Source organism: Phascolarctos cinereus, unplaced genomic scaffold (genome assembly GCF_003287225.1).
Source record: "Phascolarctos cinereus isolate Bilbo 61053 unplaced genomic scaffold, phaCin_HiC Scaffold_1;HRSCAF=81, whole genome shotgun sequence".
Classification (NCBI taxonomy): Eukaryota; Metazoa; Chordata; class Mammalia; order Diprotodontia; family Phascolarctidae; genus Phascolarctos; species Phascolarctos cinereus.
Genome location: NW_027555514.1, coordinates 132,952,518 through 132,980,503, shown reverse-complemented (window position 1 = coordinate 132,980,503; position 27,986 = coordinate 132,952,518). Strand labels below are relative to the sequence as shown.

At 36.6% G+C, this 27,986-nt stretch overlaps 1 protein-coding gene across 2 annotated transcripts in view; it reads left to right on the top strand.

Moving 5' to 3' along the window:
* The first annotated feature begins 14,898 nt into the window (after positions 1–14,898).
* Positions 14,899–27,986, top strand: part of FOXP2 (forkhead box P2) — a 699,815-nt gene continuing 686,727 nt past the window's right edge. For both annotated transcript variants that reach the window (XM_078154200.1, XM_078154192.1), the window contains exon 1: positions 14,899–15,324. The gene's annotated coding sequence lies outside the window, so the exon portion shown is untranslated. The remainder of the gene's footprint in view (positions 15,325–27,986) is intronic.

The following is a 27,986-nucleotide window of genomic DNA, read 5'->3' as shown; positions in this document are numbered from 1 at the left end:
AAACTTTAAGGAGGACCACAAAAACAAGATTGCTGACATTTTGTCTTTCTCTATCAGTATGGCAGAATAACCACATTTGGATCTGAGTACTTGAAGTCACGAAGAGCTGCTAAACCTGGTGAAATACAGAAAGGCCAAATTTGTGCTGAAGTTATAACCTTTGTTTTTCATTTACATAGTGATTTTGTATAATGTTCTTCTTTCTGCTTACTTTATACCATTTTCTGTCTTCTGAAAGTTCCCTGATTACCTCATGTTTGCAGTGTCTTTTGGCTCAATAATGTTCCATTATAATTTATCACAATTTATTTGGCCAGCTGCCAATTCATGGGCACCCACTTTGTTTCTAGCATTTTTGCTACTGCAGAAGTAGTATTAGGGATATTTGGGTGCATATGGAACTTTCTTTCTGTCTTTAACCTCCTTGGTCAGTTCTCTTATCCCTATTCTGGAAGTAGATGGGCCAAAGGGTAAGAACATCTTAGATTTTCTCAGATAAATTCCAATTCACTTTCCAAAAGTGACTGGAATACTCACAGTGTCTGTTTTCCCATCTATATACCCTGTTTCCATTATTCATCATTTTCATCACTTTAAGAACTTTGAGGTTATACTTCAGAGTTGCTTTAATTTGAATTTCTCTTATTAGTGATTTGGAGTCATCTTTCACATGGTTCTTGATAGCTTACAATTCTTAATTTGAAAACTGTTTATATCTTTTTATCTATTAGGAAATGACATATGTTTGTGTCTATATTTGTGTTAATTTCCTATAAATCTTGGCTATTAGACTCCTGTCAGAGTTATCTGATGTAATTTTTTTTCTATTTGAGTCTTTTAATATTCTAACTGTACTGATTTTGTTTGTGTAAAAACCTTTTATCTAATCAAAATTCTGTATTTTGTAATCTCTAACCTCTTCGTTTAGTTATGAAAATTTCTCTTAACCATAGTCATTATTTTCTAACTTTTTAAAAATGCTGTGACCTTTTATATTTAAAATAAAAAATCTGATATTCATTAAAATAGAAAATTAGATCAATAGCATTGATTAGACAAGGAAGGTTTTTAAAAAATAATGCAACTCAATATACCAGTGTTCAATAAACCTGAAAACACAAATTACTTATAAAAGAACCTATTCTTTGATAAGAACATGAGAAAACTGAGAAGCAGTTAGTCAGAAGTCAGGCTTAGACCAACCTCTTCTACCACATACCACAATAAATTCAATATGTATACACGCTTTGAATATTAAGGACCATGCCATTAAAATGTTAGAAGAGAAACACTGCATATCTTTACCAGCTATGAGTATGTGTGTGCTGGGACAGGGCAGGGTAGGAGGAATCTTAAGCAATAGAGATGACTATGAAAGATAAAATAGATAATTCTGATTACTTGAAATGAAAAGAAAACTTGTAAAAATAAAATTAATGCATCTAAGATAAGAAGGAAACAGTTAACTGGGAATACATCTTTGTATTAAATATTTCTGATAAGGGTTTAATACCTGAGATTTATAGACAATTAAAACAAATATGTAAGTCCAAACTCCATTCCCCAACAGAGATCAAAAGAAAGGAACGCATAAATGAAAACAACACTTATAACTTCAGCACAAATTTGGCCTTTCTGTATTTCATCAGGTTTAGCAGCTCTTCATGACTTCAAGTACTTGGATCCAAATGTGGTTATTCTGCCATACTGATAGAGAAAGACAAAATGTCAGCAATCTTGTTTTTGTGGTCCTCCTTAAAGTTTGATCTCCAAATGCTTCAGGGATGACTAGTTTAGCTGGGTCTCACAGAGATTCCTTTAAGCTTATTTTTTAACCTTAATAGTTCCAGACTATTAACAAGTATATTACAGAATATTCCAAATCACTGATAAAATACATACAAAACTAAACAACCCTGAGGTTGCACCTCAGATACAGCAAATTGCCAAACATAACAAAAGACAGGAATAGTTTTGGAACTGTGGAGACACAGAATTACTAATGTCTTTGGGTGTAGTTGTAAATTGGTCCAAACATTCTGAAGAACAATTTGGAACTATGCAAACAAAGTGACTAAATTGTCTAGGGTTTCTAATATTAAGCAACTACAAAGCCCAAGGAGGTCACTGACAAAAAGGAAGGCTCCATATATACCGGAGTATTTATAGCAGCAATGTTTATCATAGCAAAAATAAAAACAAAAATTGGAAACAAAGTAGATGCCCCAATTTGGGGGAATGGTTCAATAAAATGGTGATACATGAATGTAAAGGAATATTACTGTTATAAGGAATGATGAATAGGACAAATTTAGTTCAGTAAGGACATTACGTTTATATATACATACATACGTATATATATTTGTATACATAAACTGATGCAAGGTGAAGTAATTGGAGCCAGGAAAACAGCATGCATAATGACTATAGCAACCTAAATGTAAAGAATGACAGCCAGAAAATAATTGAAAAATGAATGGTGTGAAATTATAATAACCAACCTTGGCACCAAAAATATGAGAAGACATCTACCCCAGCTTCTTTGCAGAGCTTAGGATCCACAGTTACATAATAATGTATATATTAGACTTCATAAATGTCTGGATCAGTTTTACTGATTTTTTTTCTTTATTTGCTTCAGTCGTTTCTTGTCCAGCACTCTTCTGATATAATTTCTATAGTCTCTTTTCTCTGCCCTTCTCCCAGACAACTAAGTAATGCCGAGGTCCACCCCAGGCATTCTGTCTCTCTCCTCTCTCTGATGTCTCTCCACATAAGGTAGAGGCCTGAATTTGAAAGTATTTTCCACTGACACTTCTTCAGTCTTACCCTGGCTATAATTCCTATCAGATCCCTTCTTCAGGGGAAGAAGAATATCTCTCAGATTAATCACCATTGCTCATTCCATACCAGTGTACACTATGTCAGGGTACTAATAACCATGTCACGAACTCTGTGTACACACACATATCCATACATTTATGTGAAAGAATTCCATGGCTAGCCACATGGAAGCTGAAAGCACTTCTGCAATTGTTCACTCTGTACTATCACACCAAAATGTAACATCTCACTCCCCATTACTACTGCCTTTCTTTACATGCTCCTGCACTCACCTGACCCCAGCCAACTTTCAACCATCCAAGTGACATATATGCTCACAAGTTGACTACTTACTGACACTCCTAAATATCTCCTTCAGAATTATAATCAATAGTTTCTCTTTCCAGTGCCCCTGAAAAAGTGAGAAGGGAAACATTTGTTTTTGTTTTTCTTTCTCATTCTCTTGCATCCTAATCGTTTAATATTTTGGAAACTTCTCCTTCAGCAGGTTCTTTGATAAGTTATTAAGGATTGGTTTCTAAGAGAAAGATGGAAGATGGTATGTAAGCTACTTCACTTCATTATCACCATTTCTTTTCCTAATGATCACTTTCTCTGTAAGGAAGATGTGGAGTTGGACCAGTTGCACTGTTTGTAGGATTTAGGAGAGTAGAATTGTAAGAATATGCTAATTTCCCTTTCAAATGATTACAAATAATGCAACCTTTGGGTACTATTGTTTGATGCTGGTTTAAGAAATATAATGCTCCATATGATATGCTCTTGGAGCATTTAATCTTTCATGATGAGCATCAGTAAAATTTCATTCCTTCTAAAGTTTTAACATTTGTTCAGCACATTTTCTTGTTAAATCTTATCCAGTTAGACCATATTCTACTACTTATATTTATTAGGTAGAGTTGGTCTCAGTAGACAAAGTCTGAATCTCCTTTTCTATAATAACACTATGACTCAACAAATAGTTGTTACTATTTTATCACCTCAGATTAAATTATAGAACCTTGGAATACTGAACATTGATTTTTGCTTAAGAGAACATCTTATTTTTCCAAGCCAAAATGTTTTATGATTCTTAATGACCCAGTTATTTGAAACACTGTGAAAAATATCAATGAATTTTTCCAACTGGTTAAAATATCATACATTTCTTTCACCAGTTCAGATATCTTTGTTTTTGATCTGTGCTCACAGAATTTAGTGAGGAGGTGGAAAAGACGATTGTTATAGAAGATGAATCAACAACATGATGGACAAAAGATCACATAGAGTAATAAAAGATTTTTTTACTTCAAAAAAAAAAACTCAGAAAAAGTGGGAATCTTTCGATAAGAACTTTAGAACTCTTTTTAGCAGAATTCTTCCTAACTCACGTGATGTTATTAGAAAAGCAATCATACCTACTTGCAAGTGCACAATGATTAGTATAGTGTAAAATAAAGTCAATTGAAGTGAAATCAGTAATAAACTTAGGGTCCACAGTTACTTTAGAGACAGTAATATATTTAAATTAGTTAAAATCATTTGAAGTATCAAAATTACTAATATCTTATTATTTTTAACTGCATGAAAAGTTTATCGATTTTATCTTATTCTACTTAAGGGAAAAAAACTGGAAGGAAGCATAAAATATTATGCACACAAAGCTGAGAACTGAACAGGAGAAAGAGGGTGGGTAAGATTGCCTTTGGGAAATTGTGTGGTGTTTGAATGAACCAAAGCTTATTTCTGAAACAAGGGTTCATCTTTTGACCAAAATTACTATATTGATAATAATAACTATAACAATAGGTATTTATATTTTGAACTGAATCTGTAATTTTATTAGTATAGGAAACTCCCAGTGAGAAAACTTTTCACCAGTGCTTTGTAACTTAGAGTTTTGGGAATTGTGGCAGTGAGAGTTTAAGTGACTTGTTCAGATTCAGACTAGCCAGTATGTATTGGAGGAAGGAATATAAACATTCTCTCTCTCTCTCTCTCTCTCTCTCTCTCTCTCTCTCTCTCTCTCTCTCTCTCTCTCTATCTATCTCTCTCTCTCTCTCATCTATCTATCTATCTATCTCCCCCCCCCCACACACATTTTATGTAATACAGAGAAGTAATAGAGAGTATAAAGCATCATCTTCTGAGGGGGAAGAAAAGACATAGTAGAGATAAGTTGTATTCTTTGCTTCCTAATGCTAGCCACCAGGTGGTGTAGTTATCCTAGGAGAAAATCCTGCTTACCTTTCTGAAGGGAGGGGATTAGAGAGTAAAGAATGTTCCTGGGGGGATCAGTGAAGGGAGGAAGGCAGAGGAACTTCACATGAATAGGGGGAAGAGTTCATATATATATAAAATATCCATAACTTAGTTATTCATAATTCAGGGAGTGCCTTTAAAGGGTGTGTTAACAATATCTGTCCTCTTTTCTCTGTTTATCAATAGAACAATTTTTCTAGTGGTTTGAGTACACTTCTCTGATAAATAGGAACTAATATGTTAATTAGATCCTAATTAGTGCGAACAATGAATTCCCTGAAGTGGTCACATGTATTTGAATTTGCACTATTCAAAGTTATAATTATGCATGAGTATGGTAATTGGTTCTAGCCCAATGGAAATATGTAGTGTGAATCTGAATAATCCAAACAGTATTTTTACTAATGATGGACCTAGTTTAATAAATGTATTTTAGTCTTAAAACACTAACAATATGAGATATGATGATTTAAAGACTTTTGTCAATCTAAAGCTAGTCTTTGATAGCAACAGATAAGATCTTCTACTACTACTTCATGGATTTGTTTGTGTAAATAAAGTTCTTCTTACTGAGACAGCTAACTGGTCATAGTAGGCAAAGATTTCACTGGATTTTGCTTTTCTTAGACTAACTTAAACTAATCACCACAACTCATGTCAAAAAAGGACACATAAAAGTTCTCTGAGAAACCATAAATAAATAGACATTTAGGAACTTTAATGCCATCTGGTGTATAACTTGTACCCATTTTCTAAACTTCCACCTGAGAGGTGATAAAAAATGAAAGTAGTAGCATCATTACATGGATGATTGGACTTGGGCAAAAACAGACAAAAAGATCATGCATCAAATTTTGAAAATGGCACAGAATTAAAAGCTAACAATGTACCTTTCTCTTTTAAGGCTCTGTATCACTCTGTCTCTAAAGGTTGCAGGTGAAATTCAGAAGTCATACCTGACATTTTTTACTGTTGAATAATTTGATACATTCTAAACATTCATTGACTATGGGATGACAATAAATGGCTATCAAGCTCTGAACAAAAGTAAAAATCTGTCTTGCTAAGCCTTCTTTAAGAATATGGGAACTTATACTGGTTTAAAAAATTTTAAAGCAAATCATTAGAACAAGTCTATTGATAGGGAAGAATCAGAAATAACTGAACTCAATAGCAATGACTGAAAAACTTGAGGACAAAAATTACATGGTGAAGAACTCCCTTTTTGACAAGAATTGTTAAAAGAATTGGAAAGATATATGGCAGAAATTAGGTTTAGACCAACATCTTATACCATCTGCTGCAGTAGGTGGAAAATAAATATAAATATCCTGGATATGAAATATCCTGAATTATCCTACCATAAACAAATTAGAAGAGAACAACATTAGGTGCCTTTCCCAGATATAGCTAAGGTGATAAGTTAATCAAAAAAGAGAGAGTTGATAACAAAGAATAAAATAGATCATTTTGATTACATAAAATTGAAAAGCTTTAGCAATAGTAAAATTAGTACAAGTAAGATAAAAAGGGCAGTTGATTGGGGGAAAATCTTTGCATCAATTATTTCTGACAAGGATCTGATATCAAAGACATATAGACAACTAATAGAAACATTAAGACCAAAAGCTATTTCTTAGTAGATAAGTAGTCAAGGGATCCAAATAAACAGTTTTTAAAAGAATTGCAAACTATTAATAACTATAATGATACAAGAAATGCAAATCAAAATAATTTTAATGCTTTATTTAACAATCAGTAAGTTGGCAAAGACGACAAAAGAAGGAAAGTCAGTATTGCAGAAGTTGTGGAAATAAAGGCAACCTAATACCTTGTTTGTGAAATCGCAGTTAGTCTGGAAAGGACCTTGAAATTATGTTGAGAGTGATTAAAACATCCATGCATTTTGACCCTTAAAGTATACTATAAGGCATATACTCTAAAGAGGACAAATCATTACATGGATGATCTTTGTTATAAGGGACAAGTCTCTAGGAGGCGAACAGATATTTTCAAAGATTTAAAAATAAAAGATACTTATGAGATTTTTCAAAAGAATATGGGAATTCCTTTTGTAGTGGCAAAGAATTGGAAATTGAGGGGATACCCATCAATTGAGGGATGACTGAACAAATTGTAGTATGTGGTTATAATGGGATATTACTGTGCTATAAGAAATAATGAGAAGGCTGATTTCAGAAAAACATGGAAAGACTTATATGAACTGATGCAAAGTGAATTGAGAACCAGGAGAACATTGTACACAGTAACACCAATATGGTACAATGATCAGCTGTGCATGACTTTGCTATTCTCAGCAATACAGTGATCCAAGGTAATTCCAAAGGACTCATGATGAAAAATACTACCCACCTCCTGAAAAAGAATTGATGGAGTCTGAATGCATATCAGACCATACTATTTTTCACTTTCAGTATTTTTTTGTGTTTTTTTTTCCTTTGGGTCTGTCGTCTTTCACAACATGACTAATATGGTAATATGTTGCATGATTGAACATGTATAACCTATATCAAATAGCTTACCATCTCAGGGAGGGAGGAGGTGAGACAAGGAGAAAGAAAATTTGGAACTCAAAATTTTAAAAAAGCAAATATTAAAAATTGTTTTTAACTGTAAATGAGGAAATATAAAATATTATTTAAAAAAGAATATGGGAGCATAATTAGTTGCTGTTACTTTCACCTACTAGACATTTTTTTGTCAGTTGCATCTACCTGGCAAATTATGAAGCTTAACTATTTTTTTATTGTTATTGTATATAACTGTGTATCTAGCATTTTCTGAAAGCACAAGACCAATGAAAAGGATGTGATTTTTGTCTCCTATGAGCCCCTTAAGACAATTTAAAATACTGAAAGGAATTATAAATTGTGGATAGGGCTAACATCCATTATTAATTTCTCAATGATGAACATTTATATTCAGCATATAGGTGCCACTTTAGTGCCTGTTGTAAATATATATATGCATATATACACTTACACATATATGCATATATTTGTAGGCAAAGATAGACTTCCACAGTGAACAAGTCATCAGGAACATATCCCCTATCTATTCTGTTGAATGCCACATGACAGCTAAGCATCTTTAATACTGTACTGTCATCCAGAAGTACTGTCACCACTCAGCTATCACAACCATAACTCTATAGCTCCATTGGAATGGCAAAGAAGGAAGATAGCAAAATATTTGCTGGGAAGTAATTAATTTTACTGGGAAAATAATTTATTTATTGAAAAAGAAATTATTCAACCACTGAATACCTAAGACAATACAGTATTCAATCAATCATCAGACATTTATTAGGTGCTAACTATGTGCTAAGCACAGGGGATAGAAAGGAAAAAACAGTTCTATCCCTCAAGGAACTTACATTCTAATTAGGGAATTTTGGTAAACAAATCAAAGATGCCCACAGAAGATTCTGGCATGTGAATCTCAGGGGTGAGGTAGATCAGTATTATCTAATTTAAGATCACAAAAGCACTAGGCTGAATTATAAGCTCAGGGAAATCCATGCATTTAATTCATAGATAGCATCAATTAGAAAGTATACCATAACCACACTCGTTATTGTTACAAGTTAATCACTATTCACATTTGAATCTGTTGTCAGTCATTATGATGTGAATGAAGATCCCCTGAACACCAGAGCAATGTTCCAATATTTCCATTTCTGTCCAGATTTTCAGAACGTTGGTTTATCTCATTAAGTTTTCAGTCTCCAAGTTGGCCATTTGTAATTTTATCAAATCAATTCTTACTGAAGTTGTCCATCTGGTGTCTAGAAAGCTACAATTAGATTTAAGATTTAACTAAGTGTTAGGAAGCTCTGGATTCTAGTAACATATTTTTTTCTTTTGCTTAGTGTGTTACCATGGGGCAAATCATTAAATTTCTAAAAATTTAAATTTCCTATTTTATCAAATAAGGATTTTATAGTCTGCTACCAAACTCAGAGGAATGTCAAGAAAGCTAGCCATTTAATACTTCGTTGAGTGCTTTGAGTTCCTCTGAAGAAAGACACTCTAAAATTAGAAACTACTATAAATACAAACTGTATCACTAAATTCTTTTTCTCTTTTCCTTCACTCTCACCCTTTTTTCTTCCCTCCTTCCTTCTTTGCCTCCTTCCTTCCTTCTTTCTTTCCTTCCTTCCTTCCTTCCTTCCTTCCTTCCTTCCTTCCTTCCTTCCTTCCTTCCTTCCTTCCTTCCTTCCTTCCTTCCTTCCTTCCTTCCTTCTTTCCTTCCTTTCTTCTATGGAGCTTAAGGGGGACTTGTGAGGCAGTGCTGGAATTCTTTATTCAGTAGTAGCTATATCTCTATATTCTTTCAGATAAAGGTTTCCTTGGTGTTCAATCTACTGATCCTGCAAGATTCTTTCTCAGAGTAATTGATCTTTGTCTCTATAGCAAGATTAACTAGTACTAGAACCTGATATTAACTGCTTTTTCAATCAATTTCTTTTTTTAGACACTCACAGGCAGCCTCTTAGGAGAGAGATGCTGCCTTTACATGTTTCAAGATTAGATATACTAACAAAGAACTAGGTTACATTCTAGAGAGAATTAAGAGTCTATTATTCACTCCAGGCTACTGGTGGCCCCTGTAGTCTAGTTTCCATTGTTCATATCAGCAGCCTACTAGAGGGAAGGAGAAAAAAAAAAACCTAAGGCCCATAGCACATTTGAAAAGACATTACTGAAGGCTAGCAGATGTGGGGCATTCTTTATTTACTTCTGCTTACAGGGAAATTAGAGTAACTCTCTACAATTGCAAGTTTCACAAATAAATATTTACCTTCAAGATCTAGACTGTAGATTTTTTTCCTTAAATTTAAAGTATAGTGTGGCCTACATAAAAAAGAAGTTGGCAAAACTCATTAAGATTTATTACGTCCCAAATTTTGTAGTCCCAAAGCTTAACGACAGATGGTGGTGTAACTCCACCAATTTTGCAACTTCTGCACTCAATTTGATGTAATATAGATTAGCCCTTGATTTGACTTCGGCAAACCAGTATTTTCTTCCCTTTCTAAACTCTAAAAGGCAGGGGAAATATGTGTGTGTTTGGGGAGGGGAAGAGAGTTAGGAGGTTGAGAAGGTAGTAGGGCTAGTCACTTGTGTTTAAGAGCAGTCTGTTTGTTTCCCTTTCTGCAAACAGTAGTCATGAAAAATAGAAACCTGATCTGTGCACAGTTCTGTGATCCTAAAGGAAAAAACACATTACAATAATTAAAAGAAGACGTTCGATAAAGGGTTATCTGAAGCGAGTAATACAATACAACTTTGCAGATGGTAGCTCTAACAGGAAAGCGGGAATAAACAACCATTTGACTAAACCTTTTCTATTTCCTCCTCTTAATATCTCAACTATATTTTTAAAAATTAAGAACAGTAACATTAATAAAAGGCATTCATAGAAAAATGTAGTTAATATTTGACTGGAAAATTTTCTAAAGACAACATTTCAGCATCAGAAGAATCGTACAGTTTTGTGGCAAAGTAATTAAATAGAAGCAGGGGAACAAAAAAGTGCTGTGAATGAAGTACCATTAAACAATACAGATGTTTCTACTATGTGTCATTCACAGAGATTTCCTTCCTCCTTCTCACTTGACTGTCTCACTTGGGTTGCTCCATTTCCCGCAAGAAGCGCTGGCAAAGACCATATCAAACGAACTTAACTGGTACCTGGCTCCCTCATGGAGCACTGTCACGGATTTTGTTGTTTGGAGGATTTTTTTGTCCAACAAACGTCATATATTTCTTTAAGAGGGACGTATGGAGGTTACATTCAGTGAAAGATCTTTTGTTTCAGAGTAACGCAGTTCAAGTTTCTCCCGAATTATCTTTGAATGACGGGCTGACCAATGTGATAGAATTGAATGGGCACTAGACCTATGCAACAGGAGCAACCAGGGACGCAATCCTAGAAACAGGTTTCGGCTTTCCTCCCCCTTCCCCAATGTATTGCTTTTCGTTTAAAAGGCTATAGTGAGCCTGTTGAATAACTCTTGGCTTGTGGAAAAGGCAAGTATTCGTTCGCTTTTTGCCCTTCCAGAGTTTCCCTGAGCCTCGGAAAGCCGGCTTGTTAATTATGATTTCAACTTTCTTGAATTCTGTGAGAACTGCGCCCTTCAAACCCGTTCCAGTAACCAACCAACGTGAAACAAAGCGTTTAGTGTTTAGCTAACAAGATGGGGGAGTTAAAAGAGTAGCGAGTAACCAAATAAATATACTTTATGGCCACCCATCAACAAAGAACATGCCACCGTGGCAGTGAATGGTAGCGTGTATGTACGTAATGTGTGGAGAGGGAGGAAACAGGGGAGAAAAGAGGGAGGGTGGGGAAGAAAGTAGAGGAAGAGGGTGAAAAGAGAGGTACAGAGAGAAGTGGGGGAAAGAAGGTAAAGGAGGAGGGAGTAGAGGAGAGAGAAGTCAGATACATAGAAGAAAGAAAAGAAATAGAGAAGAGGGAGAATAGAGGAGAGGGAAAGCTAGAGGGAGAAGGAGAAGGAGAAGGAGAAGGAGAAGGAGAAGGAGGAGAGGGAGAAGGAGAAGGAGAGGGAGAGGGAGAGGGAGAGGGAGAGGGAGAGGGAGAGGGAGAGGGAGAGGGAGAGGAAGAGGAGAGGGAGTGAGAGCGCCCTGGGGCTGAACTTTCACCTCTCGAACCCGGGCTAACTCTATTGGTTGAGAGTTAGGAATCAGAGAAGCAGCTAAGCTTTGCTGCTTCCAGTAGAACCTGCAATTCTCACCTCGCCCTCCTTGTTCCCTGGGGGGGATGGGGTAGTGGTAGTGCTAGTCGGCCTCAGAAGAAATATATGCAGGTTTATAAAGATAATGACTCGAAGTACAAAGGGAAGCGTACTTCTAAGTGTGGACAGTCCAGCAGAGATTGATTAGTAGTAAGATTATCCCCTCACTCTAAGATAGGCAACTCAAGCTACAACTTCCTTTTTACACCTTTTATCTCTTGGCTACTTTCACACACAGCAAAGAAACTTCATAGGCTAACAAATTTCGCAAAACCGTGTGTTTATGTACAGAAAGGGCGGAAGGTGAAAGACTAACTAAATCTATTTCTCTTAGAGTCTCCAGTGTCTTTTCCCCTTTGTCTTTTTTGGAACCTGAACTGTACTGTCAGGTTGACCCCAGCTCCTTTATATGAGCTCCCTTCCTCCTTTCCCTCCTCAGAACACCAAGTGAGAAAGAGAATACAGTTAAGCAAGGGAAAGGGGTGGGGGTGGGGAGAAAAAGAGAATAGCAATCTGTCAGCTCTGTGACCGCTAAACTACCTTCATTCATAAACCTAGGGAAAAAGAGTATGCAACCAGCTTTCCCCGGATTTACTATCATTTTTTTCCCTTTGTTTTTCGAATTGGTTTCTTGTCAATTCTGACTGGCATCCACGTATGATTCAGGTCTGTTAGCCTCAGAGGAATGCACTTACACTGGACGCAAAATTATCCACAGGATTCTGAGGGCGAGGAGATAAGTCTAATTTTGATCAGGAGTCCGAAACACAAAGAAATTTTCTTTTGGTATTGTTAAATGTCGGTTAGCCCTCTAGCAGTTAAGGCAACATTTCCGAACAGTAAATATTAAGGAGGGCACTTTATGCCTAGATAGAATTTAAAATCCATCCAGAAAGTGAAACAATTAGAATTGTATTGGAAGCAAAGCCCACCCTTCTCCATTCCTAGCTCCATTGAATGAAAGGGCTGACTTGCTTGGACGTGTAGTCTAGCTTCCTAATATATTAAATTGGTTTTAAATGAAAATGTGATGATATTTTTACAAATGTGGGTGCCAGGGGTTGATACTTACCAGAGATAACTTGCGATTTTGGTGGGAAAGAGGAGTGCGAACTGTGTATGAACTCACTCCTTCCTTTTTGGAAAAAAGGGCTCTGTTGCTGTTTGCGGAAATGAAAGACATTCGAATGCAGAAGTTAATGCCTGTCTAGTCTCTTGAATCACTTTGCCTGCCACCAGAGACTTTATAACTTAGCAGTTCTTTCTCCTGGGAGGGGTGGGGAGCAATGAAGAGCTGGGCTTTACTTATACCAGCCTGTTAGTGCCTGGAGATATTTGGAGTAAAGTTTCAACGCCTTTTGGAAAACAGGCTTTACAACTGAGGCGAGTGCAAGGAAATGAATGTACAGTGTGGGTGATCAGAGCGGTCGTGTAAACCTGGAGGGAAGGAGTAGAGAGCAGGGCTTGGAGGACTGCGCCCAGAGCTAGCAAGGAGAAGCAGAGCACGGACCGCTACCAGCAGTTGGTGGGGGGTGGGGTGGGGGGAGTAGTTGTACTTATCTCCCCACTTTGTCACTGGCTTGAATGAGATGGGCCGAGATTCCAGATGAGTCCTCTCTCCAGATTTCCCTCCCTGTCTTCTTTACTTTCTCCTCCACTTCCTGACCCTTTAAGTCCAGTGCAGACCCTTTTGCACACCCGGAGGAGCAGGGTTCAAGGGAGTATCCACCCTGCCTGCAACATGTGCGAGCTCCTGCTGCTTCTCCTTCCTCCGCTGCGCTCTTTGAAGTGCATACTCAGAGCAAGATACTTGCAAGATTGTTTTCTTTCATATGCGTTACTTTTTACTCCCCATCCATCAGTAGACAAGATATGTCACGGAAGGATTCGGAACCCTAAAAGGCCAGACTGGTACCCCTCTTCCGAGCTTTCTCCCCACCCCGCCCGTTTCCCCACGCACGCTCACTTTACCAGGTCGTCTTCCATCCCTACTCACTCCTCCAATCTTCCAAGTGTAGAACACCTACAGGGGCCATCGTAATTGTGGGGAAGTCAAAGTAAAACAACTGCTAGGAGTGCGACCAGAAAAAAAAATTAAAAAGAAAATCAATCTCACCCCACCCCAGGTAGTAGATGCACAAAAACAGAAAGAGAAATCAGAATCTGAGCCAACATTTTAGAATCTCCCCTTCTGACTACATTGTACTTTTCAGCTCCTTTCTCCTGGTGGCTTTGGATCCCTTCAAGGCTTTTTGCACTTCACATGGAATCCCCTGTTTCATTTGCCAGCAATTCTGTCTGCATAGGACTGTACTTTGGGGATTGCCAAGAAGCTGCAGACACCACTCAGCATTGCCAATACAGCATAAGGTTTTGTTCTTCCTCCTCCCACCCCCACTCTTAATACCCCACCCCCCACTCCGCCACCCCACTCCCAAGCCCTAACCCCAAACCTACACTCCAGGTTTAAGTGGAACAGGAGGAGCTGGAAGAGGAGTGGCGGGGGAGGGGGAGAAGGGGTGGGGAGTGGGGTGTAGAAGAAAGATCCGGAGAACAAACAACTTCTCCCAACTATTTGTTTACATAGCAGGTGGACTTGACGTCAGATAGGACGCTTTACAGAAAATCATAACAATATCCTGCTCCGCGTTTACTAGGAAAGAGGTGGGGAGGGAAGTGAAGAGAATCTAGTCCCAAAACACTTTTTATGGAAGTGAGGTGGGGGGATGTTCTCCCCTTCTATTTTTTGGGGTGGTGGTAAACCATAATAAACAATCCCCACCCAACAGCCTCAGTAATCCCAGGAAGGAGTCCAATTGACCCCCCCCAGTTCCCCGTCCCCCCAACCTCTGGAAAGAAAAGGTTGCAGCGAGTGGTGTGTGTACATTTCACATTGCCAATAACACACACACACACATACACACGCTCTCGTGTGCGCGCGCGCGCGCATACACACACATACACTCCGCACACATACACACAGACACGGCTTGGGGAGAGAGGAGAGACAGCGCGAGACAGCGCGAGCCTCCGAGAAAGCGCGAGACAAGCCGGCGCGTGTAGCCGCCGCCGCCGCCGCCGCCGCCGCCGCGCCGCCGCCGCCGCCTTAGAGCTCCCAGCGCTGCCCAGCGCCGCCAGCGGAGGAACAGTCCCAGTTATTTATGCTGCTGCTACGTCCGCCGCTTGTAGTTCAGTCCGACCCCCCCCCCCGTAACTCCCGCGGCCGTCCCCTCTCCTCCGCGCGCGCGCGCACGCACACACACATACAACATACACAACACACACACACAACACACGCGCATGCACGCACAGATACACTCTCCCCCCTAACCCCCCATTCCAGGCGGCAGCTGCAAAAGACTTTGTGCACGGCTGCGTGGGCTGGGGCTTTCGGCAGCTCCTCTCCTCTTCGGGGGTCACCTCCTCTGGACGCCCCGCTCCGCGTCTCGCTTTTCTTGGTAAGTTTCTTCTTCACTTTTTCTTAACCCTCTCCCCTCCCCTCTCCTCCACCTTTTCTTAACCCCCCACCTCTTCCAACCCTCCCTGCCATCCCCCCGCCCCCCCATACCATCCACCTCCAGCCTCAGACTCTAGGGCTGGACTTGACTTTCATCCTCTCCTACTACTGTTGCAGGAAAGTTTCACCCCAGCGGCTGCTCTCTGCGCCGCGGTGCAAATGTGACATGTGTCAGATTTCGGCTTGGCACCTGGTTCACGTTCCTGCCTGCCTTCACATCACCACTTGTTGTCTTTTTAAAATTTTTTATTTGTGATTTGAGGATGGGAGGAGGGATTCGTTGCCGTTGGCTTTTTTTTTTTGCATGAATTTTAGCTTTAAGTATGCAAAATGTTGCCTTGCCCGGAGAGACTGTGTTTGAGGAAAGTATGTGTCGAAACACCAGATGTGGGTGTTTACCAGGGTTTGGGGAGGGGGGGGGTTTGAATATTGTTTGTTGCTTCTCTCTTCCTATTTCTCATCTCTCTCTTCTACCCCTTCGTGAAAAACCAAACTAACAAACATCTGGTGTTTAGAAGCACACACTTTATGGATCCATTTGTTGACCCTTATTTACTAAACTGCACAAAGTGCATGCTTCTCATTATAAGTAAGGAAAACTTCAGCTTTTATTTAAAAGTACTACTTTAGAAATTTAAAAAGAGCATAGAAGGAGAGGGAAGGACATTTCTTCCTATCTCAGGAAACCTTGTTAAGTTGAATAAAGAAATTACCTTCCCAACCCAGGAAGCTTTGGGATAACAGCATTTCACAACTACTGGCTCTTAACATTCTTTACCTTTTCCTAACGGCCCACTTTCTCCCTCCCACTTTATTTTTCTTCTTTGGAAATTTCTCCGTTTAATTCCTTGTTTACTTGGGGGTGCTAAATAAATTCCCCCTCGGTTCTTTTACCAGGTCATCAGAGAGAGAAGTGAAAACCCCCTTCACGTGTGTTTGTTTTTGGATGTCGGTGAATAGGAAAGAGAGGGGAGAGAATTAAGTTGTGGCATACATCTTGCGGCTGGTACATTTGTATCCTTAGCCCCCTTCGCATCTCATCAGATGCACGTGCAAATGATGGCGTTCGCCACCCACTCTCACTGGCCAGGGGAGGTTACTGCACTGTGTTCACGCCGCCTGTAAACGCTTAGCTGTAGCAGGTCCTTAGCTATGCCACAGCTGTCCTTTCAGCGCACCAATGGAGAATGCTAACTTTGATCCAAATACCCCAAACAGTGCGCTGACCCAGGGAATTTCTGAGTACAGTTAAGTATTGTTTAGGGTAGCTGTGTTGAAATTTACTTGAAATTCAGAAGTTGGGGGGGCGTGAGGATTATTGAATATATATATATATATATATATATATATATATATATATTGTGGGGCAGGGAGGCTGAAAGTATTATTCAAAGATTCTGAAATTTTAGTAAGTCACTTTTCGGTTTGGTGTTTCCTGACTGAAACAGTAAAATTGTAAAGTTTGAGGTTTGCTGTAAGCAGAAGCAAGCCTAGAGATGACTCAACAGTTGTAGACCTTAGTCATAACTAGGGAAAATGTATAGAATACAGCATAATCTAGGAACTAGACCAATCTTAGTTTTCGTTAAGCATTCTCTCCACAGATTTGAAACAGTTAGTGGGCAGCTGCTCTCTACAATATATATATATTTTTTACACAGCCTCTCCACATGTTGAGTTTCAATCAGTTTTCTGAAGGATTACACTTTAAAAAAAATACTAGTTTCCTAACAGGTGGTAAGCCAATCAAAAAAAAAATGAGGTCCTTTTTGACCTTTCCTGACATTTCATAATGGAGCTGTTTTGAGAGAGGAACAGAGCGCATGAAACGAGTTTAGATATAGTTGAATTAGGACACATATATGTGGGTGGGTGGGGGTGGTGTTTGTCTAAATATATAGTCGCAGTGGAAATCAGATTTTTTTTTTCACAGTGGGATACCTTTTGGTGAAAAGAGATACAAAATGCTCTTACTCTGTCTAGAAGATGAAGGCAGAAACAGCAGGTCAACAGGAGGTAGAAAATGAGTATGAGCATGTTAAGTGGTAGAAGTGGACGTTTTCCAGCTGGAAGTATTCATAGAGCTTTACTTTTTGAAAGCAAAAGTTTGCCTGGAAGGCATACTTTTTTTTTTGGCTTGCTCTTGTAGATCTATTAATTTGATTAAAGAGTAGAAACTAGAAGAGGTGTGTATAATAGTGTGTCTGTGGTATTTGTCAAAATTAAGACAAAAAAAGATTAGTTTGGAGATACTTTGCTCTTGAAGTTTGGCACTGTAGCAGACAGTAAAGCTAAGGTCTTCTATTTTATCAGAAATCCTATTTATCATTACTGTCACTGAGAGTTTTGGAAAAGCTGTTTTTTCTCATTGTGGCAACTTTGGAATTTAAGAAACTCAATATTTGTCTAACATTGTTAAACAAATCATATCACAGACTTCTAGGGTAGTATTATGTACCATAATTGACTATACTACTGTCTAGATGAATAAGCTATGTTCGCTAAGAAATATAATTTGGATTTTTAGATATTTAGATTTTTTTTAAGAAAAGATACCAGAGGTTCCTCTAGTTTCATGGTAGTCCTTAAAGGAATGAGTATTGAGCTATTATTACTTAAAGTTGAGTGAAAGGAATATCTCATATTTTAGGTTACATTAAGGTCACTAAATCTTAAACAGGAGACAGAAACCTGATCACACAGCCTTCTGGAAGGTAAGTGGAAAAGGGGACACCATTCAGTAATTTTTAAAGAGCTTATTTCAAAAGTATGCTTTTAGGCACTATGGTAACATACTTTTTAGGTGGACAATGAAAAAAAATCCACTCCCTAACTGCAATGACATTTTTATGCCTATATTATTAAAATGTTAATAGACTATATTTAATTTATAATAAAAAATAAATTTAAGAAATCTACAGATTGATAGATCAGGAAAAGGATTTAAATAACTGCTGTAGACTGTTTAAAATAGATTCTGTTTTATTTTGCCTTCTAAGGTGATAGGTAAGCTGGAACTGAACATCATTTTTAAATAGGCTGCGCAGCCTAAAGTGCATTCTGGGGGGCCTTTAGTTACATTATGCTTAGTTGTGTTCCTGTGCAAAACTCATGAGTTTTGCTTCCTTACACTGATAATATACTGGTTTTACTGAGGTATTAGAAGGTGGAGGGGAATTTGTGTTTTGTTTTGTTTTTTTCCTTCTGGACACATCAAATAAAGGAAAAAAAATTGTTGATGAGTAGCTAGTATAGAAATAATACAAATTCTTTTTATAGTAAAAGAAAATTGCAAGTACTGTTGCACTATTAGAGCTAGTGTATACAGATCTATTCCACTGAAAGGTTTCAATCCCTTTGTAGGAAGGAAAAAAAACTTTTTTACACAGAAACATAAACAATTATGTGTAATGTAGCCTAATTAGAATTATTCCTCATAAGAAGTACATTTAAATATGTGAAAATAGATGTTGTTTCATACTAGAAAATACTATGTTTTATTGTATTGAGAAACATGGAATAGCCATGGCAATATAATGAATGTAGCAAGTCATCTTTACTGAGTATTCAGTTATTTTTCTTCTCTGAGAAGATAAGAGCAAGGGTACAAAATTTTAATTATGTTAAAAGACAATTACATGTGATCTTAAAGGATTTATATTTAGTGCTATATCACCCTGGCATATTTTCTGTGTTGACAGGCTTATGTTAGAACAGCTATGTTCCACTGCTAATAGAAAACTGAGTGATGCAAGTCTCCTTGTGTTTTCTGCTTCTCAAAATGAAATAATGAAAAGTTCACTTACTTGTATAAAGGAGAAGTGAATTAGGACATAGGTCACTAAGAAGTATTCATTGTGTGCTTGCTAATAGAGGGAATTGCAAATCAGAGTTAAATTTGTAAATGGTATCAGTTCCATTGCAAAAATTAAATATTAATTTTAGTATTCTTAGCCTCTACTTGATTATTTTCTCAATTTGGTGATAGTTACTAGTGCTAGTCATGTAAAGAATCTCAACTGTTTAATCCCATATTGATGGTTAACTCACTGTCCCTTGTTTTGGGGAAAAAATAGTATTCACATCATTTAGATTGGACCATGTAATTACAGGATCATAGAATAAGAGCTACAACCTAGTCTTATACATATATCTAGTGAATCCATACAGTTCAAATGAAACTTCACCAAACCCATTACAGAAAGATGATTATCTATATACTTAAAGGTCTTTTGGGAAGGCAGACTGTCTTAAATGTCTTTGAAAAACACTCTAGTTTCTCCTTCACAATCCATAGACATCCTAATTCCTTCCCTAAGTTTCTTGTGCTGTAAGTTGCTTTTTTCTTCTATTCTTAGTGGAAAGAAAGCAGTCTGTTGTCTATTTCTGTGTCTTTTAATATACTTGGATTGTTGTAGTATCTTTTCTTATATCCCTTTCTTCCCCAGGTAATATGACTTGAGTTTCTTTGCATTTTCATAGGGTTGAAATAATTTCCATTGTTGTCTTATGGAACTTCCCACAGGATCTTGCTTTTCTGTTTCGGGACCTCAGGTTGGACTTTTGCAAAAGTGTTAGTGTTGGATGAAAGGATAATGAAAGGGCAATTTTACACTTCTTCCAAACTATATTCCTTTAGCATAGTTGAGCAGAAACTGATATACAGAAATTCATTATCATGGAATTTATGAACCTAGAAATTGCATTTTATGAAAAATTATATTAGAGATTTTCCACTTAACTTCATGTTACAAAAAATGTGTTCTTCAGCTTGTTAGTTTATGCCTGCCTTTGGATTCATTGCCTCTACTGTGTTTCTACATGTCTTCTGCTGATCTGTCCAGATCAACCTACATTTCTAAAAATGTGCAACCTTCACACAGTTTAAGGAAATGGATTTGAACATTATTTTTTTATATAATATTGTGGAGCAGTCTTCAAAGAAGTTGAGTGATTCTTCAATTTAGTGTGTTGTCAGTATTTTTTCTTGAGATCTTTTTAACTTTAGTGACAAACATAAAAGTATGTTTAACTACTTTATATTTAAATATAAAGTCATTTTGAGTAATTTAATATGGAAAAATAATTTTTACAACAAGTATTTGATTTTTAAATACTTGCATTTTAAAATGTAATTTTATCAAATATTGGACTTAGTTATTTTGAGGAGACTATAACTCCAATTTTACAATGTAAGCCAACAAAAATGAGTTTATTATACAGAAATTTTCTGTCTAGTCAATTTATTCATTTGTTCATTCCATATATATATTTGGCCGCTTTATGCATAGCATTGTACCAAACATGGGAGGGGGATGCAAACACAAACGCAATCTTGCCCTCCAGGAACTTATAATCTAGTTGGGGAAGAAAAAATAGAAATGAAATAGTTGTGCAAACAGAAAATCACATGATTAAATGCCAAAATAATTGATAAAGAAAATGTTGTATGATAAAGGAGAAACACTTATTAGCAACGCTGTCTGTCATGTAAAAAGAGCTAGCATCACCTTTCTTCTTCCTCTTGTGTAGTTGATAGTTGGCTATTAATCTTAATCCTGACTCATTTTGAATTTGTGGAGTTTGTTTATACACTGTAAATTAATAGACTTGTTAACATTTATAATTTATAATAGTTATTTTGAAAGCTAGACTTCCTTAGTGAGAAAATGCATTCTTCTGTCATGTAGAACATTAAAGGGATTGTAGTCTGGTGGAAAGTATACTGAAGTAGCAATCAGGAGACCTGGGTTCTAGTGTGGACAGTGTTGCTAATTGACTCGTGGGCAGGCCATTTCTCTTCTAAAATGAGGGGGTCAGACTTTTCCAGCTCTTAAGTTTACATTTTTTCTTAAAAATGCTAAACAGTACCCATTCCAGGATCACTTACGAAATTAAACACTGTATATTCTCTTACGTTTCTCTGTTGATGACTGCTTTTTTAAATTCAGTCTTCCCCCACCTATACAACTAGCATTGTTGAGATAAATCACAGTTTTTTAGTGCTTTGAGGGATATGAGCATGTTCCCATTTTGACATACCTTGAATTCAGCATTGTACGTTTATTTTCATTAGCATGACAATTAAATTTATATGTTAGAAAAGTATGTTGCTGCTAAGAAAATGAATATCTCAGAATTTAAAAGCTTTCAACATTATTAAGTTATTAACAGTCTTCATTTTCTTCCAATTTGTCTTTGAGGGAATATTTTAGATTTTTGCATAGAATTCTAAAGTTTTTTTTTAATGTTTTTGTTTTAAAACTTCTCTAAGCAGAAGTCTCAGTTAAGTGAGACTACTCCATCAAAAGTTTGTTAAAACTTTTTATTACTTTATGGAACTTTTATTTGAATGCCTTAAAATGATGCTGCATGAGATTGATAATACATTGTTTTTTATTTCTTTTCTTAGTCATTTTATCTTTTTTGTATTATCTTTAATGATGTATTTTTCATCAGTTTAGGAAAATTTCAAACAAAGTTTTTTGCTGTACAGTTTTCAACTCTAAGAAGGAAACAAAGACATGAGTAGGAGAAAAATCAGTGGTACTTGTATCTGAAGAAAAATGTTTGCAATTTTTCAGTAGTAGATGTCTAGGGAAAGAGCTTTCTAATTTGAATATTCAAACTAATAAAAAAAACACTTTAGATTTTTTCCTTTTCATAAGATCTCTACCCCTCAGCTAAAGTCCTAATCTCATGACTTCTCATGGCTTGCAAATGACCCTTGGCTTTTGAAGGATTTGCTAGCAATGCATAGATACTGCTAGGACTAACCAAGCTGAAAAGACTTTGAATATAGGCTCAATAATGAGTTTATATCAGGTGTGTGTCAGGATCAGCCAGGCTAAGGTCAGAGGCTCAACTTAAGGTTAGCTGCAGGGTGACAAATTTTTCCAGGAACTTATGAAAGCTGTCCACTGTAACATTTTATATCAGTGGAAAGGAGTTACCCACACTGACAAAATAACAGAGGCTTGAGAAGTAATGTACCTAAGAATCCTGTTCCTAATTCTGTTCCTTATTGTTTCCACATCTAAATTTTTTATCCTGAGTGATTTTAATTTTTCTTTCTTTTTTAATTGTCCTTTGCTCTCAACTATTTACCTTCTTCATTCTCTTCAAAGTACATTTCAAAATAACCTCTTTGTCACATACTTTTAACTAGCTTTTGTTTTCATTCTTTCTGATCATGGCGTATCATGAAGGAAGCTTCCCGACAGAGTTGTGGGTTCAAATCTCGCACCTGACAGATACATTGGTTGTTTGACCTTGGGCAAATCACTTAGCATCTCTGTAGAGGCAACTTCCAACTACTTAGGTTGCAGAGAAAGTAGGAACTTGTATTGGTCCAGGAATTGACTCGCTTAGTAGAGTTCTCTAGTCTAATGAAATCGTAGCTACCACCCCCTTCCCATGTCCTAACCCAGTGCCCCCGCTGATTTCTTACTACTGTTAGTAAAAGATGCAGTTCATTCTTGATTTAAAGCCATCCATTTACGAGTCTGTACTGCCATCTTTATCACCCATAGTGATGAGTAGTTGGCTTGTTTTTTTTTCTCCTCTTCCTCTTTTCATTACTTTTTTTTTTTGGTGGTGGTGGTGGGGAGAACTAAAACTTCGTTTCACACTGGCCAACTTACCTTCTTTTAGCTTCCAGTAGTTACTTAAAATCCCATTTCATCCAGGAAATATCACCCAACTAGCTGATCAGAATAGGGATTCTCTTCTTTCAAAATCAGTGTTCTAACTTAAAAACAACTCCCCCCTGAACCTATGAATGGACAGTTTTACACAATGAGCAGCAAACTAGGAAACTGACTAGGAAACTTGAAAGTGTAAACATTTTAGTATTGTCACCAAACAAAATTTGCAGCAAAGCTAATTTGACACATCCAATGAAACAGATAATTACTGTTGCCCTTCATTGTAATTAAGTATAAATTGTAAATCTTGTAAATGAATCTAATCAGTGTTAACTTTATAGAGTTGTAGAGAAGAGATCATTCCATTGTTGATGGGCAGAATGAATTTAGGAGGTGCCCTGCTACCTCTCTTGATATTACCTGGATCCATTATCCAGGAAAATTATGTAGCTCTTCTGCAGGGTACAGACATGTTTAGTCAAAGGATTTTGGGGAGTTGGGTCTTATGAATTCCCTTTCCCTTACCCAGGAGTTAAATTGCCCAGGACTCTTTTCTTAAGTTGGAAGGCCTACCTATCTCAACCAAAACTTCCATTCTCTTTGGGTAGATGACTAATCATTTTCCTTCTTTAACACTTATCACTAAGATATGGTTGACTTACAGGTATCATTTCCCCCAGTCTTTTCCCAACCATCTTTTGGAGGTATTTGATCAAATGAATACCTTATTGAATGCATTTCAGTTACTAGTGTTTGGAGAGATAGATAATGAAGATTTTGGTGGCAAAATGACAGATGGTTTGTCTTCCTGGGAGAGAAGGGAAGGAGGAAGAGCAGGCAAGATTTTAAAATGAAGATTCTCTGGTGCCCTCGCACCATTTTTTTCTTGTTGTTGTTTGTTTATTTATTTTCATATTATGCTCCTCCCTAGCCCCCTTCCTGCCTTCTAACAGAGCAACATCAAAGCTATGAAGGATCTTAGCTACTGTCCAATTTAACATACTTCTTTTACAGATGAATAAAGTAAGGAAGGGATGGGCTTTGCTCAATGTCATTCAGCTACTAAGTGGGAAAGCCAGGATTCAAACCCAGATCTTCTAACTATAGTTCAGTACCCTGCCTTTGTGAATTATAGCAGACCATTTTGAGGGTTGAGCTCTTAAAGGTACTTGGATTAAGGAAATAATATTACTATGCTTTGCTGTGCTGTTAATACTACTACTACTTTTTCTCAATGTTTTTTCCACAGGTGGAAGACTGGGGAAAATTTCAGATTTGTGATCATCCATGCTAGTTCTGATGAATTAATGCCAGGATGCTATACATTTAAAGCATTGAAATGAAATGACAAAATTTGTCATCTCCGTTTCAGAACTTTTATAAAAACCAATTCTTTTCCTCTTTCCTTTTGCCTCTCCAGATACAATGTTTTTTACATAATCAGAGTACTCCCTTGACACTCCGTAGACCTTCTCTCTTCCCAAATGTTTGCTTTTCTTCTTTTCCCTTCTCTCTTCCCTTTTCTCTTCTCTGTATGCACAGTAGCATTTAAGTGTTAAGGGCACTGGCAGGATATAGTAATTCACCCTAAGGTGTGGATTATCCTTTATTCTCCCAGTGGCTGTTTATTTATCAAAGTAAATGAAGCTCTACTTGGTGAATTTATTTGGAAGATATTTGTGATTGAGCCTCCTTTCCTTCCATAGTTTGTCAGGATTTAAAACTGTAACATTATCCACCTCTATCCCCAACATGCATACTGTTGGGAAGTAATCCATAAACCCCAAGTAAAGACAAAGAATTTGTCTTAACAATTTCCATAGGCATGGATTTCCTAATTCATGAAAATTTTCCCAATTCATGAAAACAGAATTGAGGAGGGACTCATATATTTTAATAGCATTATTGGAGTGACTAAACGATAAGATTGGAGACAAGCAGCTTGACTTAATACATGTAGAGGCTTGGGGACCTCCCTAGACTTGTGAAAAACAAAAAGGTTCAAATACATGTTATGGAGGTATAGACCTTAGTGAAATTATATACTCTGAAATAAACTTGATTGTTGGAATTTCCTTTCCCTAAAGAATATTTTATGGGTTTATTTCACAGATTTCATTGGTTTCCCAATGACTGAAAACAGCTATCATGACCTCAGATCTTTGTTGCAGGTTAAAATTACCTAGATCCTTCAACCAATGCTCATATGCATGGTTTCCATTTTCTTCAAAATTTTGGTCATCCTCTCTCAAATAGAATACTTTCTAAAATATAATCAGTACTGAATATATTATTTTAGATGTGATCTGACTAGGGCATGATATAGTAAAACTGTCACCACCTTCATTCTGGATTTTACACTTCTCTTTATGCTTCCACAATAGTCCTTCTGGCTACTGTGTCATACTGTTGACTTGTTTTGAGCCTACTAAAACTTTCAGGTCTTTTAACAAGAATTTTTGTTTAGCCACCACCATGCTATTTTGCCCTCATGTGGTTTATAACTTTAAACCTATGTCAAGGATATTACATTAAAACCTTTCACTGTATTTTTGGATCTTGGTTCTTTCCATCTAATGTGTTAGGTATCTCAACTAGTTTTAAATCATTTGATGATTGGATAAGTATGCCATCATGTCTTTGTCCAAAACATTGTTTAAAATGTTGAATGGTACAGCATCAAGCAGATTCTTTTGCCATATTACTGGATAGATTCTTTCTGAGTTTGTGCCTTCCTCTTAAAGACTGCTTTTTGGGTCTAGTCATTCATTCCGTTCTGAATCCAATTAATTGTATTTTGTTAAAGAGAATAACAATAAATTTTGCGAAGTGCCTTGGTGAAATCCAAGTATGTTGCCTCACAGACATTTTCTTGATCTGTTTGTCTAGCAGCCCTGTTGTACACAGGAATAAAGTTAGTTTCTCATAGCTTATCTTCATTTAGGTCATGCTGGCTCTTAGTGACAGTTGCTTCTCTGTCTAAATGATTACAAATTATTCCTCTAATAATGTTATAGAATTTGTGAGAAGAAAAGTTGCACTCACTAGCCATACTTTATAGATAGCACCTTTCATCTTTTTTTTTTTTTTAGTGGGAGGGATGTAGAATCAGGACACTTGTCCATCTGTACTCCTATTGCACTTCTCATTGTGTTGGAGCTAGTTGCTTTTTGTTACCTGTCTCCTCACTTATTTTAGGTTTTAACTACTATTAACACTTTCCAAAAATCTGCCTTTTCTCCAAAGGTCATCTTATTTCTTGTCAAAGAAAATAGAATCAAAATAAGAATTGAATAGTTCTATCTTCTTTCCATTGTTCGTTGTTTTGTAAAGGAAGCAAGCCCAACTGACAATAGTAATATTGTTGTATCAGTTCTGTGCTTCATTTAGCATGTTATAAATAATTCATCTTTCCGTAATATTTACCTGGGTAACCTTATCTCATGCCTTTTGTTCCTGGTTGTTTTAAACTATAGAACTCAGTGTGGTGTTAGGTTATATATTTGGCAAAGTTCGTTTTTAAAAGCTGACCTGCACCCCAACTCCCAGACTCCCTCCTTTCCACTCCCATGAATCTCATGGCTAGATCTAATCCCATTAGATTGTGAGATTCTTGAGGGTAGGGACTCCCTTTTGCCCCTTTTTGTATCTCTAGCACTTAGCATAGTGCCTGGCACTCAGTATATGTTTAATAAATGTTGATTTATTGATTGATGTAGGCTAACTCTGTATTAATTTGGACTGGAGTTCAACTCTACTTGACAGTGCAGTATTGAGTTGCAATTCCAGCAGGGATGGCTAAACTTTTCAAATTTTGCAAATTGTTTGACCTTACAAACTATACTTTCTTTATCAGTTATGAATACTATGTTTCCAAGGAAGGACATCTTCCTTCCTTCCTTCCTTCCTTCCTTCCTTCCTTCCTTCCTTCCTTCCTTCCTTCCTTCCTTCCTTCCTTCCTTCCTTCCTTCCTTCCTTTTCTTTCTCTTGCCATCCTCTATCACATGTGCTTTCCAATGCTATTTTATATACTTATGTTAACCATACCCTTTCTCTTTTTTTTTAAAGGCCTTTTTCAAGCTTACTTTCTCATACCTATTACAACCATAATTTTGTAATCCAAGAAAGAAACAGAGCCCATTACAAAGATACTATATTATTACCTTGTGTTATTGGTTTTCATTGAACTATCATCTTTGATCTTCTCACTAATTATACTTTGAATGCCTTTCCCATTGGGCAGGAATCATGCTAGATGCTGTATTATGGATTTTATGGTACTGAAGAAATATTTACTTTTATTACTGTATTTATAAGGACGTCATTATTACTCAGTCTTTTACGTATATATGGGCCACACTGATAGAAAAAGTGTATTTTTCTTAATTTAGAAAGTTTCTTCAGTTAAAAGTTTTTTTAATAAGTACAACTTAATACACTTAGAATATACTGAAAAATAGAATTAAATATAACTACTCAGATATGTTAAAATTAACATACTTGTTTTACCTAATAATTTGGTTGATATAATTGGAAATAATATTTTTATTCAAATAGGTTACCACTTAAAAGTAGAATGTGACTCATCTTTTGTTTGTTAAATATTTATGAAATAATAAAAAAGTTAAAAGTTTAATGTCTGCATAAATTTATGTTTTTATATATTGATGATATTTCTGGTTTTTAAGATATTTCCTTTTTATTATTGAATGTTGATTCTTTCTCTCTAGAAATAAGGCTCGATATTTTGAATGTCAAATTTTTTATTTAGGATTATTAATTATGTGTCATCTTAATTATACTCTGACTTCTTATTAAAGTAGTTGTAACCTCTTCATCTTTTGGAACATATTTCAGGTTTTTTTTAAGACAACTACTTTAAAAATGCTTATTTGTGTCATAATTCCTTGGGGAGATAATTTAGAACTAGAGCTGTCACTTCTTTTAAACAAAATTT